The sequence below is a fragment of the Macaca nemestrina genome, chromosome 2 (genome assembly GCF_043159975.1).
Source record: "Macaca nemestrina isolate mMacNem1 chromosome 2, mMacNem.hap1, whole genome shotgun sequence".
Classification (NCBI taxonomy): domain Eukaryota; kingdom Metazoa; phylum Chordata; class Mammalia; order Primates; family Cercopithecidae; genus Macaca; species Macaca nemestrina.
Window position 1 is genome coordinate 76654626 of NC_092126.1, and position 18857 is coordinate 76673482.

Below are 18857 nucleotides of genomic sequence, written 5' to 3' on the forward strand. Positions count from 1 at the left end.
GCACACATTGTAGATAATGAGGTCCAAGTTTCTCAATGTCAAAGAAAAAGTTAAAATAATAATTAAGTCGAGAAAGCTAGAATTAACCTTGTGCTGGAATGGTCTAAGAAATTAGTAAAACTTGTATTTTATATATATACATACAAAGATTAATACAGGTATATATGTATAAATGAATTAGCAAGTATCAACACACAATCTCTATATGTTGAGCATATCTATACATAATATATAAGAGTTTTACATTTTACATTTTATAATACTTAGTATACTAAATACGGAAGTATGCTTATCATATTATATATAATGTATATAACATGTGAAATAGTGATATAAATACATGTGTATGTATGTGTGTGTATATATATTTCCTAGCTTTTGTCTATTTAGAGGTACATGAAGTTATGACATCTGAGTAACTTTGATCACATCTACCAACTAGATCTTGGTTTATAATATCATCCTCCAAGAAAGGAAGCCAATTCCAGGACTGGTATGGAAAAAATAAAGGATTAGCCTGGAACATTGTCTGCTACTACGATATGTAAGTGAAAAAAAAAAGTGTCATATAAAAAGGACATAGAAGCCCACATAAAAGAGCAGAAACAATTTCAATAAATAAATAATAATAGTACAGGCTTATAAACTGAAAAAAAAATTGATGATGTTTATTGATACAAATACATGAGACATGTTTTAAATGTATACAGCGGACAAATCTTCCATACAGAAAAATTTTAATCAATGAATGTAGAAGAAATTAGGTAAAGAGTGTGAATCAAAAGTATCTGAAATAGGTAGCAATCAATTTAGAAAGTTTCTTTTACCGGGGTTAAGTATGCACCCATGTCAGCCTCAGGTTCCTGGTGATATGTGCCCAAGGTGGTGGGGGTATCTTGGTTTTATACATTTTATAGAGACACAAGACATCAATCAATAAGATGAACAAAGATGTAAATTGATGTACATTGATTTGCCGGGGAAGGTGGGACAAGGCAAAGCGGGGTTGGGTGCCTGAGGAGGCTTCCAGTTCATAGGTAAACAAGAGACAAATAGTTGCATTTTTTGAGTCTTTGATCAGCTTTTCACTGAATATAAAATTTACATTTGAGAGAGAGGTAAAGCAATAGTCACTTATGCCTTAGCCTGACTCAGTGAATCTGCATTTTTACGTAAACAATAGAGTGGAGGAAGCAGTCAGATTTTCATTTGTCTCAGGTGAGCAGACAGATGACTTTGAGTTCTGTCCTCCGTCCCACACCTGTGAAGACAAGTGATCAATTTATATTACCAGGGTGAAATTCAACAGAACTGTTTTAGGATAAAAGAATTTTCATATGGGAAAATTGTGAGAAAGGTATGTAGCTTTTTTTTTCTTTTCTTTTCTTTTCTTTTTCTTTGTAGTATTGTATTTAGGAACAAAATGAGAGGCAGAATTGCCTGTCGTCACAGTATCCAGCTTGACTCTTCCCTTTGGCTTAGTGATTTGGGGTTCCAAGATCTTTTTTCCTTTTATGATAGAAAACCATTACAACAACACAGTAATAATCACTGCCAGTTAAATCCACTGATGAATGCTAAAATTAACGTACAAAAATTTTTAGAAAAGCATTTTCAGAGCTTCAAAGAATCTCTCTCCAACTATTTGTTAATTCCAATAATGAATTTAACATATATCCACAATTATTTCAATCATCCTTTCAGGAGGTAGAGCTTAATTACTCTCTGTAAGCACAAGTTGGAATGTTAACTTCTAACGAATAGAGTATGGCATGGAGAAACTTTATTTTACATTGGTAAAACCTGACAGAGATCTCCTTAACAAAAACATAAAAATTGTTATCACCATTACTAAGTTGTGTTGATACCATGTACGTTTGATATATGAGAAAGGCTTTCGTCCAAAAAGTTCATAATTCCAGTGTAATAATAATAATAATAATAATAATAAATCTCAGAAACCTATACTGGGAGATGTTCTACTACATACTTGACTGGTAATCTTCAAAACTGTGAAGAACTTAAAAGACAAGGAATAAACTAGATATTATCACAGAATGGAGGATCAAGATATAGCAACTACATGCAATACATGGATTAGATTCTGGACTTGAAAAAGAACATTTGTGGAAAAACTGGTCATTTCTGACTAAAGTCTGTAGTTTAATTAGTAGCATTATACCAATATTCATTTCTTAGTTTTGATAAATGTACCAAAATACAATTTTATACGAAGTATTTACATAATGGAGGTTGAGGTAAGGGTACGTGAGAACTTCCTGTAGTGTCTTTGCAGATCTGCTGTAAATATAGTATGTTTGCAGTAACATTATAATTATTTATCTTTATAAAAAAGTATTGCTGAGTGAGATGAATATATTTTCTAGTCATGGTGCTACTTATTTGCAAAATGCAGAGTGTGATAGTACCCCTAAAGCTTGTATGATTTAGGATTATATTCTCTTATATTGAATATACTGATTTTATTATAAATAACATAAAGTAGCTTTCAGTGTAGGTCACTTCGCCTTCTAAGAGTTAGGAAGAGGCGCCTTCAGCCCCAGGTATCACACCCAGTTGTAATTCAAATGCCAACATGAAGATTTCCAGAAATTTTTAGGTCGTTGGATAGTGATAGTGCAGGTCAACAGCTAATAAAACCCTACAGAAAAGCTCAATTAATTGGAATCTCTTTCTTCTACTGAATCCATAAATAGAGGGATAAAACTCTTAATAATCAGATGGTATAAAGTTCTGTGCTATTACTGACTCTGAGTTTTCTTTTCCTATAGAGAAAATGAGGGTTCGGATGTGAAATTGGGTCTAGAGCTGGGCAGTCAAGCTTGTTGGTCTACATGGGACATGCAGACTTTGGGTTACACATTACTGTTTTATGTAATAATTATATTTTGGTTACTAAAGATGAAAGTGCATAGCATTTTGATGAAAATCTATGTATTCATTTGTATTATTTTAGAGAATCTGGAGTAGAAATATTGTAGGATTTTATTTAAAATAAAACAAAGATTGAAACACATCTCTTTTGTTTAATATAGGGAGGCCTTTAGTAGGGACTTTATACAATTCAGTTCCAGGTTTCTTAAGTGTAAACTGTGTGAAATAGTACCTAATGTAAAGTATTTGGCTAATTATTAATTGGTAGATTATTTTTGAATGTCAATCTATTTGTTTTTATTTCAAGTAATTCAGCTGTGGACTGAAGATTGATAATATACTTAGCAAGATCAGTGTACTAGAGTTCATTAGATTTTTCACAAAGCAACTGGAGCAACTGGGGCAGGCGGGTGACACTCACCATCCCAAGTGATGTATTAGAGCATCAATCCTAAACTTATGTATCACTCTTTCTATAGGCAAAATTTGGTGAAAATATGGTGAAGTATATGTATTGGACCATCTAATTTCATTTTTGATGATGCCTTTTTTAATGACTTTTTTTTTTTTTTACTTTTATTTTAGGTTCAGGGATACATGTGCAGATTTGTTATATAGATAAACTGTGAGTCATGTGGATTTGGTGTACAGATTATTTAGTAACGCAGGTAATAAGCAAGGTATCTTTTAGGCAGTTTTTCTGATCCTCTCCCTCCCACTCTCCACCATCAAGTAGGCCCCAATGTCAGTTGTTCCCCTCTTAGTGTCCATGTGTCCTCATTGTTTAACTCCCACTCATAAGTGAGAACATGAGGTATTTGGTTTTCCGTTCCTGCATTAGTTTGCTTAGAATAATGGCTTCCACTTCCATACACGTTACTGAAAGGGCCATAATCTTGCTTTTTATTTATGGCTGCATAGTATTCCATGGTATATATGTACCACATTTTTTAAACCAGTCTATCAAAGATGAGAATTTAGATTGATTCTATGTCTTTGCTATTGCGAATATTGCTGCGATGAACATACGCATGCATTGTGTGTTCATGGTAGAACAATTTCTATTTTCTTGAGTATATGCCCAATAATGGGTTTGCTGGGTCGAATGGTAATTCAGTTTTAAGCTCTGTGAGAAATAGCCACACTGCTTTCCACAATGGCTGAACTAATTTACACTCCCACCAGCAGTGTATAAGCAGTCCGTTTTCTCTGCAACCTTGCCAGCATCTGTTATTGGTTTGATTTTTTAATAGCCACTGTGACTGATGTAAAATGATATCTTATGGAGGTTTCTATTTGCATTTCTCTGATGATTAGTGCTGTTCAGCATTTTTTCATATGCTTCTTAGCCACATGTGTGTCTTCTTTTGAAAGATATCTGTTGCTGTCCTTTGTCCACTTTTTAATGGGGTTGTTTTTTCTCTTAAATTTGTCTAAAATCCTTATGGATTCTGAATATTAGAGCTTTGTCAGATGTGTAGATTACAAATATTTTCTCCCATTCTGTAGGTTGTCTGTTTACTCTATTGATAGTTTATTTTGCCGTGCAGTAGGTCTTTAATTATGTTCCATTTGTCAATTTTTGTTTTTATTGTGATTGCTTTTGATGTTTTGGTCATGAAATCTATCCCATTTCCCCAATGACATGTTCTAGGTTTTCTTCCATGGTTTTTATAGGTTTAGGTTTTACAATTAAGTCTTTATTCCATCTTGAATTGATTTTTGTATATGCTATAAAGTAGTGGTCCAGTTTCAATCTTCTGCATATGGCTGGTTGGCTATCCAAGCAATGTTTATTGAATAGGGAGTCCTTTCCCCATTGCTTGTTTTTGTCAGCTTTGTCAAAGATCAGATTTCTGTAAGTGTGTAGCATTATTTTTGGAATCTCTATTCTGTTTCATTGGTGTATGCATCGTTTTTGTATCTTCACCATGCTGTTTTAGTTACTATAGCCTTGTAGTATGGTGTGAAGTAGATAATATGATACCTCTAGCTTTGTTCTTTTTGCATAAGGTTGCTGTGGCTATTTGGACTCTTTTCTGGTTTCATATGAATTTTACTTTTTTTTCTAGTTGTGTGAAGAATGTCATTAGGAGTTTAATGCAAATAGCATTGAATCTCTAAATTGTTTTGGGCAGTATGCCTATTTAAAAAATATCAATTCTTCTTATCTATGAGCATGGAATATTTTTCCTTTTGTTTCTGTCATCTCTGTTTTCCTTGAGGAGTGTTTTGTAATTCTCCTTGTAGAGATCTTTTACCTCCCTGGTTAGCTGGTTTCCTAGGTGTGTGTGTAGCAGTTGTGAATGGGAATGCATGCCTGATTTGGCTCTCAGCTTGCATGTTGTTGAGTATAAAAATGCTACTAATTTTTCTATATAGATTTTGTTTACTGAAACTACTGAAGTTGTTTATCAGAGCAGGGAGCTTTGGGGCTGGGATTAGGGGTTTTTCTAGATACAGAATCAAATCATCTGCAAACAGGGATAGTTCCACTCCTTCTGTTCCTATTTGGATGGCTTTCATTTACTTACCTTGACCTACTGCTCTGACTAGGACTTCCAATATTATGTTAAATAGGAGTGGTGAGAGGGTGCATTCTTGTCTTGTGCCAGTTTTCGACTGGAATGCTTCCAGCTTCTGCCCATACAGTATGATGGCTATGGACTTGTCATAGATGGCTCTTATTATTTTGAAATACGTTTCTTCACTACCTAGCTTATTGAGAGCTTTTAAAATGAAGAAATGCTAAATTTTTGAAAGCCTTTTCTGCATCTATTGAGATAATCATTTGGTTTTTGTTTTTAGTTCTATTTATGTGATGAATAAGATTTATTGATTTGCATATATGGAACCAACATTGCATCCTAGGGATAAAGCCTACTTGATTGCAGTGGATTAGCTTTTTGATGTGCTGCGGGATTCAGTTTGCTCGAATTTTGTTGAGGATTTTTGTGTATATGTTCATCAAGGACATTGGCCTGAAGTTTTCTGTTAAAATTGATGTGCCTCTGCCAGGTTTTGTATCAGGATAGTGCTGGCTTCACAGAATGAATTGAAGAGCAGTTTCCTCTACTAATCTTTTTGAAATAGCTTAGTAGAAATGGCACTAGCTCTTTTTTATACATATGGTAGAATTCAGTTGTGAATCTATCTGGTCCTGGGCTTTTATCTGTTGACAAGCATTTTTACTAATTCAGTTTCAAAACTTGTTATCGGCTTGTTTGGGTATTCAATGTCTTCCTGGTTCAGTATTGTGAGGTGGTATGCATCAGGAATTTATCCGTTTCTTCCAGATTTTCTAATTTGTTTGTCTAAAAGTGTTCATAGTAACTTTTGCTGGTTATCTGTGCTTATGAGGGGTTGGCGGTAATGTCCTCTTTGTCATTTTCAATTGTGTTTGTTTGGATATTCGCTCTTTTTTTCTTTATTAGTCTAGCTAGTGGTCTAACTACTTTAACTTTTTCAAAGAACCAAGTCCTAGATTCATTGATCTTTGGTGTGGTTTGTCCTATCTCCATTACCTTCAGTTCAGCTCTAATTTTAGTTATTTCTTGTCTTCTGCTAGCTTTGGGGTTGGTTTGCTCTTGCTTTTTTAATTTTTCCAGTTGTAATGTTAGGGGGTTAAATTGAGAGCCTTTCAACTTTTTGATGTGGGCATTCAGTGCTATAAAGTACCCTATTAATACTGCATAGCTGTGTCTCAGAGATTCTGTTATGTCATATCTTAGTTCTCATTAGATTCAAATAACTTGTTGATTTCTGCTTAATTTCATTGTTTACCTAAGAGTCATTTAGGAGTTGGTCATTTAATTTCCATGTAATTGTGTAGTTTTGAGTGAATTTCTTAATCTTGAAATCTAATTTTATTGTGCTGTGGCCTGAGAGACTATTCATTATGATTTCAGTTCTTTTGCATTTGTTGAGGAGTGTTTTATTTGTGAGTATGTAATCAATTTTAGAGTCAGTGCCATGTGGCAATGAGAAGAATGTACATTCTCTTGGTTTTAGGTGGAGGGTTCTATAGATACCTATCAGGCCCACTTGATCCAGAGCTGAGTTCAAGTCCTGAATATCTTCGTTAATTTTCTGCCTCAATGATCTGTCTAATACTGTCAGGGGGGTGTTGAAATCTCCCACTATTATTGTGTGAGAATCTATGTCTCTTCATAGGTCTCTAGGAATATGCTTTATGAATCTGTGTGTGCCTGTATTGGACGAGTATGTATTAATAATAATTAGGTTTTCTTGTTGAATTGAACCCCTTTCCATTGATAAGATTTGGCTCTGTATCCCCACCCAAATAACATGTTGCATTGCAATTCCCAGTGTTGAAGGAGATACCTCTTGGAAGGTGATGGGATCATGGGGGTGGATTTTCCCCTTGCTATTCTCATGATAGTGAGTGAGTTCTCATGAGATCTGGTGGTTTATAGTCTGTGGCACTTTCCACTTCACTTTCTATCTCTCCTATCACCATGCGAAGGTATCCTTGCTTCCTCTTTACCTTCCACCATGAGTAAATATACTAAGGCCTCTCCAACCACACCACCTGTACAGCCTGTGGAACTGTGAGCCAATTAAACCTCTTTTCTTCATAAATTACCCAGTCTCAGGTAGTTCTTCGTAGCAGTGTCAGAACAGACTAATACAGAAAATTGGTACCATAGAAGTAGGCTGTTGCTGTCAAGATAACAGAAAATGTGGAAATAGCTTTGAAACTGGGTAACAGGCAGAGGTTGGAATAGTTTGGAGGGCTCAGAAGAAGACAGGCATATGAGGGAAGGTTTGGAACTTTCTAGAGACTTGTTAAATGGTTTTGACCAAAATGCTGATAGTGATATGGACAATAAAGTCCAGGCTGAGGTAGTCTTGAATGGATATAAAGAACTCTTTGGGAACTTGAGTAAAGGTCACTCTTACTATGCTTTAACAAAGAAACTGGTGGCATTGTGACCCTGTTCTAGAGATCTGCAGAACTTTGAACTTAAGAGAGATGATTTAGAATATCTGGTGGAAAATATTTCTAAAGAGCAAAGTATTCAAGAGGTGATGTAGCTGCTTCTAACAGCATACACGCATACAAATGAACAAAGAGATTATCTGAAATTGGAATTTATATTTAAAAGGGAAGCAGAGCATAAAAGTTTGTTGCAGTGTGACCATGTGATGGAAAAGAAAAACTTATTTTGGAGGGAGAAATTTAAGCCAGTTGCTAAAATTTGCATAAGTAAAGAAGAATCTAATGTTAATAGCCCAGACTATTGGGAAAATGCCTCCAACTCCAACGTATTTCACAGATCTTTGCAGTAGCCCTTCCCATCACAGATCTGAATGCTTAGGAGGGAAAAATGGTTTCCTGGGCCAGGATCAGGGCCCTCCTGCTCTGTGCAAGTTCATGACGTGGTGCCCTGTGTCCTAGCCACTCCAGCTCCAGCTGTGGCTAAAAGGGGCAAATGCACAGCTCAGGCTGTTGTACCCTCAGAGGGTGTGAATCCCAAGGTTTGGTGGCTTCCACTTGTTATTGGACCTGCAGGTTCACAGAAGGCAAGAGTTGACGTATGAGGGCCTCTGCCTAGATTTCAGAGGATGTATGGAATGCCTGGATGTCCATGCGGAAGTCTGCTGCAGAAATCTGCTGCAGAATTGGAGCCCTCATGGAGAACTTCTTCTAGGATAGTGCAGAGGGGAAATGTGGGGTTGGAACTCCCACACAGAGTCTCCACTGGAGCACTGCCTAGTGCAGCTGTGAGAAGAGGGCCATCATCCTCCAGATCCCAGAATAGTGGAGCCACCAACAGCTTGCACCACGAACCTTGAAAAGTCGCAGGAACTCAATGGTAGCCCATGAAAGCAGCTCCACGAGCTGTACCCTGCAGAGCTGCAGGATTGGAGCTACCCAAGGCTGTGAGAGCCCATTTATTGAATCAGCATGCCCTGGATGTGAGACAGGGAGTCAAAAGGGATTATTTTGGAATTTTAGATTTAATGACTGCCTAGTTTCAAGACTCGCATGGGGCCTGAAGCCCCTTTGTTTTCGACTTTTTTTTTTTTTTTTTTCATTTGGAATGGGAGGATTTACCCAATTCCTGTACTCCCATTGTATCGTGGAAGTAACTAACTTGTTTTTTTGTTTTTTTTTTTTAATTTTACATGCTCATAGGTGGAAGGGACCTGCCATGTCTCAGATGAGACTTGGGCTTGGACTTTTGAGTTAACCCTGGAATAAGTTAAGACTTTGTGGAACTGTTGAAAGGCATGATTGTGTTTTGAAATGTGAGAAGGATATGAGATTTGGAAGGGACCAGGAGCACAATAATATGGTTTTCCTCTGTGTCCTCACACAAATTTCATGTTGAATTATAATTCCCAATGTCAGGAGAGGGATATAGTGGGAGGTGACTGGATCATGGAGGCAGATTTCTCCCTGCTATTCTCATTATAATGAGGAGTTATTTTGACATATGATGGTTTTAAAGTATTTGGCTCTTTCCTTTTCACTGTTTATCTCTCCTAGTGCCATGTGAATATGCTCTTGCTTCCCCATCACCTTCCATTATGATAGTAATTTTCCTGAGGCCTTCCCAGTCTCCTGTGCAGGTTATCGAACTGTGAATAAATTAAACTTATTTTCTTTATAAATGTCCCAGTCTCAAGTAGTTCTTTATAGCAACGTGAGAATAGACTAATACAAACATTATGTCATGCCTTTCTTTCTTTCTTTCTTTTCTTTTTTTTTTTAAATCTTTTTTTGTTTAAAGTCTGTTTGGTCTGAAATTAGGATTATAACCTCTGATTTGCTCTGTTTTCCATTTGTTTGATAGATTATTTCCATCAATTTATTTTCAGACTATGCATGTTATTTCATGGAAGATGGGTCTCTGGAAGATAGCATACAATTGGGTCTTGCTTCATTATCTAGCTTGTCACTCTGTGTCTTTTAATTGGGGAATTTAGCCTATTTACATTTAAGGTTAGTGCTGATATTTGTGGACTTGATCCTTTCATTGTGTTCTAAGCTAGTTATTATACACCAACTGGTTTATGTGGTTGATTTATAGTATTACTGATCTGTGTACTTTAATGTGTTTTCGTAGTGGCTGATGATAATCTTTTCTCTTTGTGTTTAGCAAAATACACCTCTTTTAAGGCAAATCTGATGGCAATAAATTCCCTCAGCACTTGCTTGTCTGAGAAGAATCTTCTTTCTCCACTTATGAAGCTCAGTTTGGCTGCAATAAAATTCTTGTTTGAAAATTTTTCTTTAAGAATGTTGAATATAGGCACCCAATCTCTTCTGGCTTGTAGAGTTTCTGCCGAAAATTCCAGTGTTAGGTTGATGGAGTTTCCTTAGTAGGTGACTTATCCCTTCTCTTTAGCTGCCTTTAACATTTTTTTTCTTTCATTTGACCTTGAAGAATTTGATGATTATGTGTCTTAGGAATGGTCTTCTTATATAATAGTGTGCAGGAGTTCTCTGCATTTCCTGAATTTGAATATTGGCCTCTCTAGTGAAATTGAGAAAGCTTTCATGAACAATAACCTGAAATATGTTTTCCAAGTTGCTTGCTTCCTCCCTGTCTCCTTCACATAAACCAATGAGTTGTAGATTTGTTCTCTTTGCATAATCCCTTATCTCTTGGAGATTTTGTTAATTCTTTTTATTTATTTATTTTCTTCAATCTTGTCTGACTGGGTTATTTTAGAGAGCCAGCCTTTGAGCTCTGTGATTCTTTCCTTGTCTCAATCTGTTCTGCTGTTAATACTCACATTATGCAATTCTTGGAGTGTGTTTTTCAGCTCTATCAGGTCAGTTTGTTCTTTTTAAAACTGTTTATTTTATTTGTCACTTCCTGTATCATTTTATTGTAATTCTTAGCTTCCTTGGATTGTGTTTCAACATTCTCCTGAATCTTGATGATCTTTGTCATTTCAGCCATTTCAGCCTGGTAAAGAACCTCTAGTGTGTTCATTTGGAACAAAGAAGCCACTATGCCTTTTTGAGTTGTAAGAGTTCTTGTGCTTTTTCTTTCTCAGTGTGGGTTGGTGTTCCTTTAACTATGGTGAAAATTGAGTACAGTCAGTAGATTTCTTAGAGGGCTAAGCCTTTGTTCAGGGTCTTTATTTGCAGTGAAATTTTTGTCTTGGGTTTCACAGGGAAGTATATTAGCAGAGTATTTTTGGTGTTGATGTTTTGGGCTGTAATCCAGTAGGTGGCGCTTAAGCATAATTTCCAGTAGGTAGGCTGTTACTCAGTTATGTGGCCCTTCACAGTTGTGTCTGTGCCCCTCTTAGTGCTCTGAAAGCTTGGGCTCCTCCCCCTCTTGATTGCTGGCTGAAAATCCTGGCTTGGCACTCCCAAGCTGCACACCACAGCTCTGGAGCAATCTCAAGCTTTATATCCCTTCCCATCTTGGAGGAATCAGGGGAAGGAAACTTAGCAGTGGTTGTGACAAAGGGTTTTTCACTTGTCTCTTGGAGCTCCACCTCAGAAAGATACAGAGCTGCTATCAATCAGTGTGATTGGCCCAGGATGGGGCAGTTGTGCTGTGAGCCCAAGTAAGTGGGGCCTTGCCTTGCAACAAATAGCAGGCGTGTGTGGGACTTGGGGAGACAGACAGGCGTCTTTTCTTCAGGGTTACTAGAGCTTGTTGGAGGTATGGTTAAAGCACTTAGGGTCTTTGCTCCTTCCTCAGCCTGAGGGCAGAAATGGCAGTACCACTACAGGAACAGTGGCAGATTGGCTTTCAGTTGCCTCTGGGACCTGCACCTCAGAGAAACGCAGAGCCACTGCTACTGGGAATGTTCAGTCAGGGGATGGGGCAGCTTCTCTGCTGGCCTAAGCTGCAGCCTCTGTTTGTTAGAGAGTAAAGGATCAAAGGCATGTAGGGATGAGATACTGAGTTCCTCTTTCTGTGGTAACTGTGATATGCTGGAAGCTTGGGTGAAGCCCTTGGGCTCTTTGTTTCTTTCCCAGACCGAGGGCAACAAGGGGAAAACCATTGCTGTGGTAGTGGCAGAGGGGCTGTTGGTTATGTCTGGGAATTCCCCTCCCTAGAGAAACACGGAGCCACTACCAGTGAGTATGCTCACCACCAGTGGGGTGGTTGCTCTGTGGTTCCAAGCCAGGCACCCTGCCTGGTGAAGAGTCAGGGGTGGGGAACTCACTGGAAAGAGAGACTGGATTCCTCTCTCTATGATGGCTATGATGTGCTAGAGTGTGATGCTTGTTGATCCTCCAGGAGACCGCCTAACTAAACATTTAATCTAGCTAAACTGGTAGTTCCAGCAGTGCATTATTTAGGTAAATGGCCAAGAGGAAAAGAGGAAGTTGTATTTTGTGCGTGCGTGTGTGTGTGCTAACTCCATTCTTTTTTCTCCATCTTGTACTACTTGGCAATGAATACTCAAGATGCATCTGATTTCTTATATAAGTTGTAATAGTTGTCAATTGGGAAAATGTTAGAGAGTCAAGACCCTCAACTATTTTTGAATAGGAGCTTAACGTGAAATTTTTGAGCTACAAGTGATGCGTGGATGACAGTAATGCGTGGATAATGCACTCTGCTAGCTAGTGGTGACAACGCTGACATCTCTTTTCTGGAGAGGAAGAACCTCATAAATGCTTTGAATATCTTTCAATACTGGCTCAGTAGGTAGAGGAATCTCTTGCCTTCTTGCCTCTTCTGCCAATGTTAGATTATAAAAATGGAGTAGTGTGTTTTGTTGGCAAAGGGAAAGCTGACTGTTTAAAGAAACATTAATATTCATAACTGAAAACCTCACATCGTTAAAGTCATCAGTAAATTTTATTGCAAAAACAATGACAGTGACCAATAACTATGGTGGTTTCTTTGGTATTCTGGGAGGAGGGCAACTGAGTTGCAATTCAGAAGTTAGAGTGCACTTAAGTTAGTCATTCTTAGAGATCTTGTGATGTGGAAAGAAAGCTCTAGAGAAAAGAGTCCCTCTAGCAGGATTACTACCAGGAGAAGGCAACAAGAAAGCAGCCCTTCTTTCATATCCTCCAGCTGGGAACAGACTCTGATGTGGTAGAGGCTGTTACCTCTACCAGGAATGCAGCAGCAAAGTGAGGATGTAATTTATTTGCAGGGGATTACAAAAATGGGCAGAAATAGCTTATATATTTAAAGACATACAAGACATTTAGGAGAAATTGAAACATAAAAACGTTTGTATAATATGTTATTTAAAGTGGCAAAACTTGGAGTGGAGTATCATGGGACAATAGAGAAAAAATTTCTTGCCTAACATGTTAGGCAAGGTCGGGTGATTTGTTTAAAGACAGGCTTTTTTATGAAAGTCTTGACAATGAGATTAATATGAGCACAAGTACAGGTCTGAAACAGTATGCTGTATGTGTAGAGAATTCAGAGGAGTTCTGCATAGCTAAACTGTGAAGTTTAAGACTGACAGCAGTAGACAATGATTCTGCAGAGAAAGAAAGTTGTGATCAGTGAGATATTCTCTATCTTGTTGGAATAAATGGTCAATTGAGTATCATATTATTTTAAAAAACTGATTGATAATTTTTTCAACACAAAACATTATTTCTTTTATATTTATTGAAATCTTATTCCTCCAGTAGATAAGTTTTTTTAATAGTATGATAACTTGATCTTATGTCCTCATTTTTTTCATATAGTCTTCAAATTTTCCACTATTTGTCAGAAACTAAAGGATTAAATAACTGTAGATTTCTTAAAATGAACCTGGAAATATTTCAAAAACCCAAGTCTGCTCCCTCAACTTATTTTATCCTGTTAAACTAACACCATTTCTGTAAGTAGACTGCTTACTGAAAATCATCTGTCAGTGATATGTTCTAAAATCTGGATGCTTGTGATAAATTGACACAATTGAGTGTCAAACATGCCAACATTTCAGTGAGTAAAATGTATTGGAATATTATATGTGTCAGTTTATTGCTTCTCTAGAAATAGATTGAAAATGAAGTGTTAGAAATAAAGGAGAAAGTGTTTATAGCACCACTACACATTTGGCATGCTCAGTGTTTTTCTTTTCATCTTTTAAATTTCATAGTTTCCAAGAAGTGCAGAAATGTGAAAAGAATAATTTTTGTACAACCCAGAGTAATAAATATGCATAAGCACTTTTCCAATTATGTGAAAATTGCTTTTTGTAATTTATTTCAGATTTCATATTAAAGTGTTATAATTACGAGATTACATGTGAATAAACTGACTGTACATAAATGTTTTTCCATGTCAATTGGGAAATGTAAAATAAGCATGTTGAGCAGAATTTTCACAAATTATATCTAGTATAATTTATGAAAAAAATGCAGCACATATATTTATAAGCATAAATATATGTATATTTCCAAAAATAGGAAACTCATTCATTTGAATTTTGCACAACTTAAGTCAGTTTGTACTGTATTTCTGTTTTCTCAAGTGGAGCTCCTTTAACTACAAGAAGATAATAAAGAAAGATTAAAGTCAAAAAGGTAGTTCATTGGAATGATATGAATGTATCTCATGAGACCTGATGTCTTAATTGCAATGAGGCTTTTGAAAAGTCTGACTCCAGAAACTAGCAATCCATGAGGAATCAAGGATATTGCTCTTTTTTTCCTCACTCTTAATCTAGATCTTTTTCTCTCTCACTGTCTCTGATTCTCAGTATTCCTCTTTATCTGAAATTACTAGATTTCTTTTTCTGCCTCTTTTGTCTTATCTGCATCTATGTTCTCTATTTCAGACCCAGCATTTCTTCTACATGACTTTGTTGTTCAGTCTTTGGGGAGTGATTAGAAACATTAGGCTCCAGTTGTAATCCCAGCACTTTGGGAGGCCAAGGCGGGTGGATCACGAAGTCAGATCGAGACCATCCTGGCTAACACAATGAAACCCCGTCTCTACTAAAACTACAAAAAAATTAGCCAGGTATGTTGACAGGCGCCTGTAGTCTCAGCTACTCAGGAGTCTGAGGCAGGAGAATGGCTTGAACCTGGGAGGTGGAGCTTGCAGTGAGTAGAGATCACGCCACTGCACACTCCAGCCTGGGGGACGTAGCTAGACTCCGTCAAAGAAAGAAAGAGAGAGAGAGAGAAGGAGGGAAGGAGGGAAAGAAGGGAAGGAAGAAGGGACGGAAGGAAAGAAGGAAGGAATGAAGGAAGGAAGGAAGGAAGGAAGGAAGGAAGGAAGGAAGGAAGGAAGGAAGGAAGGAAAGAAGGAAGGAAGGAAGGAAGGAAGGAAGGAAGGAAGGAAGGAAGGAAGGAAGGAAGGAAGGAAGGAGAGCGAAAGAAAGAGAAAGATTAGTCCCAATTTAAATTCCAAAAAGGAACTCTCTCTCGTTAGCATGACTGGTGAGATTATCCATCACAGTTCAATTCCCCATGATTCTGACATAGCGCCATGTGGAGGGAGGCTTGTAAAAAACAAACAAACAAACAACAACAACAAAAAACAGTTATACATCAGTTATATATCCTTGAGAAGGCGATGTGGGAGTGGGAAGAAAATGATCAAAGGGAAAGTATTTGTCATTTCTTGAAAGTGGAATATTTCTTGGAATTCTTCATGTAAAGAGTAAGGTTGAAGGGGATATATATTTTTGTAGAAGCTGAAAGTTACTTTTTTTTTCCTAGAATTTTCAGTTTGTATGTTTTACATTCCAGGGTAAGGCTCATTTGATTTCCCAACAGATCTTTCTGCATGATGATATCATAGAATACAATTTTTCTTCCCCTAATTGCAAAGAAAGATAAAACCATTTGGAATCTTATAGGCCTGAGTTTGAATATTGACTTTAATTTACCAGTGTTTGAATGTGAAAAATATTACATTCTCTGTGCTTATGCTTTCTAGTTTAAAAAATGAGGAAAAGTAAACCTAACTCATAGGATTTGTATGTTGATTAAATAAACACCCTATCTCTATTATTATAGTACTTCACATTTAGCAAGTGAGTACTATGCACTCAATTCTCTTGGCTTTGCATGTATTTGATCTATTAAATAATACAACATAGGTACAGATCTAGTATATAATATCTACTGCATAAATGCAAGCTATAATCAATTCTGACTTATCTGTGGTGATTTAATCTGTTTCTGAATTAATTCTATTTTAAAGAATAGTAAATTTTTTAGAATAAATAAAGTTAGAAAAAAATGTATACACCTATGTATAAAAATAAATTATATTGCTTGGAGATGCTATTTTGCCAAAAGTTATATACACTTCTGTTTACCAATCTGGTATGGAACCTAGTAAATAAAAAATAAGATGTCAAGCAAAAATATAAACTGGTTAATATTAAACAAAGGATTAGATTATATTAATGAGAAAAAATGCATTATGAAAATAACTTAAATTTTAATATAGAATATAATACAATTTAATCTTAAATATAATAAGTATTTTATAGCTTTTTCTATTTTAAAAACATAAAAACAAAAATTGAAATATTCTTCATACATTGAGAAGGCAATGCTAGATAAATTTATTTTAGAAATGATGTATTAAACACAAAGTAACTCATGAATATGAAAATCTTTTAGTGGAATTTTTTAACAGAATGGTAACGTTGGTATATATTTTGAGTGGTTTGTCAAATTCATACAGTTCATAGAAGAATATAGAATTTGGGGCAATTAAGTTATGGTAGGTCTTATTTATTACCTGCTAATAGTCATAAAACGTCATTTCTCTGACTTCCCAGGGTAGAGACAGTGATAGATTCTAAGACAAATTTTCCTTTCTGAGGAAAAGAAAGGGGTGAGAACACCACCCTTCCTTTCCTGTCTGGACCATTTGCATTTTATAACGAAATGCAATTGTGTGAGAACATTGTAACGCCAAGAGCAGCAATGAGGAAAAAAACAAGCCCAGATATAAAATGTATTCTATTAAAATCAGCAAAGATATTAAATGCAAGTCCATACATAGTCAAGTGAATGCTTGGAAATGTTGGAAGAGCTTACATCCTTAATCAGGTTGAGATGTTGAAACAACCATGAAAAGACTACTGTCTGTTTCTCATGTGAAATAACTATTTTTTTTTTTTATCGTGGTGAATAAACGCAGCACAACTTCTGCCATCTTAACCACTTTTAAGCTCAGTGGCATTAAATACATTCATAATGTCGTGCAACCCTCACTACCATCCATATCTATAACTCTTTTTATCTTGTAAAACTAAAACTCTAGACTCATAAAACAATAATTCCCCATTCTCCACTCTTTCCAGCCTCTGGCAGTCAGCATTCTGGCTCTATGATTTTGGTTATGCTGAGAACCTCTAAGTGGAATCATACAGTATTGATATTTTTGTGTTTGACTTATTTCACTTAGCATAATATCCTCAAAGTTCATCCACATTGTAGCATATGTCAGAATTTCTTTCCTTTTTAAGGCTGAATAATATTCTATGCATGTATATACCACAGTTTGCTCATCCACTCATCTGTCAATGGACACTTGGGTTGCATTCACATTTTAACTATTGTGAAATTATATGAACGTGGGTATACAAGTATAACTTCAAGGCACTGCTTTCAATTTTGGGGGTTGGGGTATAGCCAGAAGTAGAATTGCTATGTGATATAGTAATTCTACTTTTAATATGTTTTAGGAACTGCCATACTGTTTTCCACAGTGGCTGAACCATTTTACATTGCCACCAACAGTGCCCACACACACAAGTTCCACTTTCCTTATATCCTTGCTGATATTTGCTAGTTTCTGGCTTCATGGTAGTAGTCATTCTAATAAGTGTGAGGTAGTATCTGATTGTAGTTTTGATTCGCAACATGATTAGTGATCTTGAGCATTTTGTCATGTACATCCTGGATGTTTGTATACCTTCTTTGGAGAAATGTCTATTCAAGTTATTTGCCCATTTTTAAGTGAGTTATTTGTTTTCTTGTTGAATTTTACGAGTTATCTTCAAATTCTGAATATTAATACCTTATAGATATAGAATTCACAAATATTTTCTGTCATTTTGCTGGTTGCCTTTTTATTATGTTGGTAGTGTCTTTTGATAAACATTTTTAAAAAGTTATAAATTCCAATTTGTCTAATTTTTCTTTTGTTGCCTGTGTCTTTTCGTGTCATATATGTTAACTCATTTCCAAATCTAATATTGTGAAGTTTTTGTCCTATGTTATTACCTAAGAGTTGTGTATGTTTTGGTCTTACATTTACATCTTTGATATATTTTGAGTTAATTTTTGTATCTGGTTCTAGGTAAGGATCCAGTTTTATTCCTTTGAAAGTGAGAATCCAGTTTTCCTGGTAGCATTTGTTGTAAAGATGGTCTTTCTTCCATTAAATGGTCTTGGCACCCTTGTCAAAACTCATATGACCATATACGAGAAGGCTTATTTCTGGAATACCTATTCTATTCCATTGGTTTGCACATCTGTCTTTATGCTAGTTCTACACTATTTTACAGTAAGTTTTGAAATAGAAAGTGTGAGTCCTCTAGCTTTGTTCTTCTTTTTCAAGATTGTCTCAGCTCCTAGGGGTTGTTTGAGATTCCATATGAATTTAATGATTTTTTTTCTATTTCTACAAAAAATATAATTGGAATTTAATAGGATTTGAATTGAAACTATATATCACTTTGAGCAATATTGATATCTTAAGAATATTAAGTCTCGGCTGGGTGTGGTGTCTCACACCTGCAATTCTAACACTTTGGGAGGCTGAGGCAGGTGGATCACCTGAGGTCAGGAGTTTGAGACCAGTCTGGTCAACCTGGTGAAACCCTGTCTCTAGTAAAAATACAAAAAAATTAGTCAAGCATGGTAGCAGGCACCTGTAATCCCAGCTATTCAGGAGACTGAGCTGGGAGAGTCACTTGAACCCGGGATGGGGAGGCTGCAATGAGCTGAGATCATACCACTGCACTCCTGCCTTCCTAAGTTTTGGGGAATACTGATTTGGATAATAATAAAACTGGTCTTT

At 36.3% G+C, this 18857-nt stretch overlaps 1 long non-coding RNA gene across 7 annotated transcripts in view; it reads right to left on the reverse strand.

Moving 5' to 3' along the window:
- Nucleotides 1-18857, reverse strand: part of LOC105466370 (uncharacterized) — a 216731-nt gene that overhangs the window by 32898 nt on the left and 164976 nt on the right. Inside the window, exon 7 of one of the 7 annotated variants that reach the window (XR_011619873.1) lies at nt 12628-14954. The exons of the other annotated variants lie outside the window; for them this stretch is intronic. This is a non-coding gene — a long non-coding RNA (uncharacterized lncRNA). Of the gene's footprint in view, nt 1-12627; nt 14955-18857 lie in introns of those variants that run through there. 7 annotated transcript variants of the gene reach the window in all.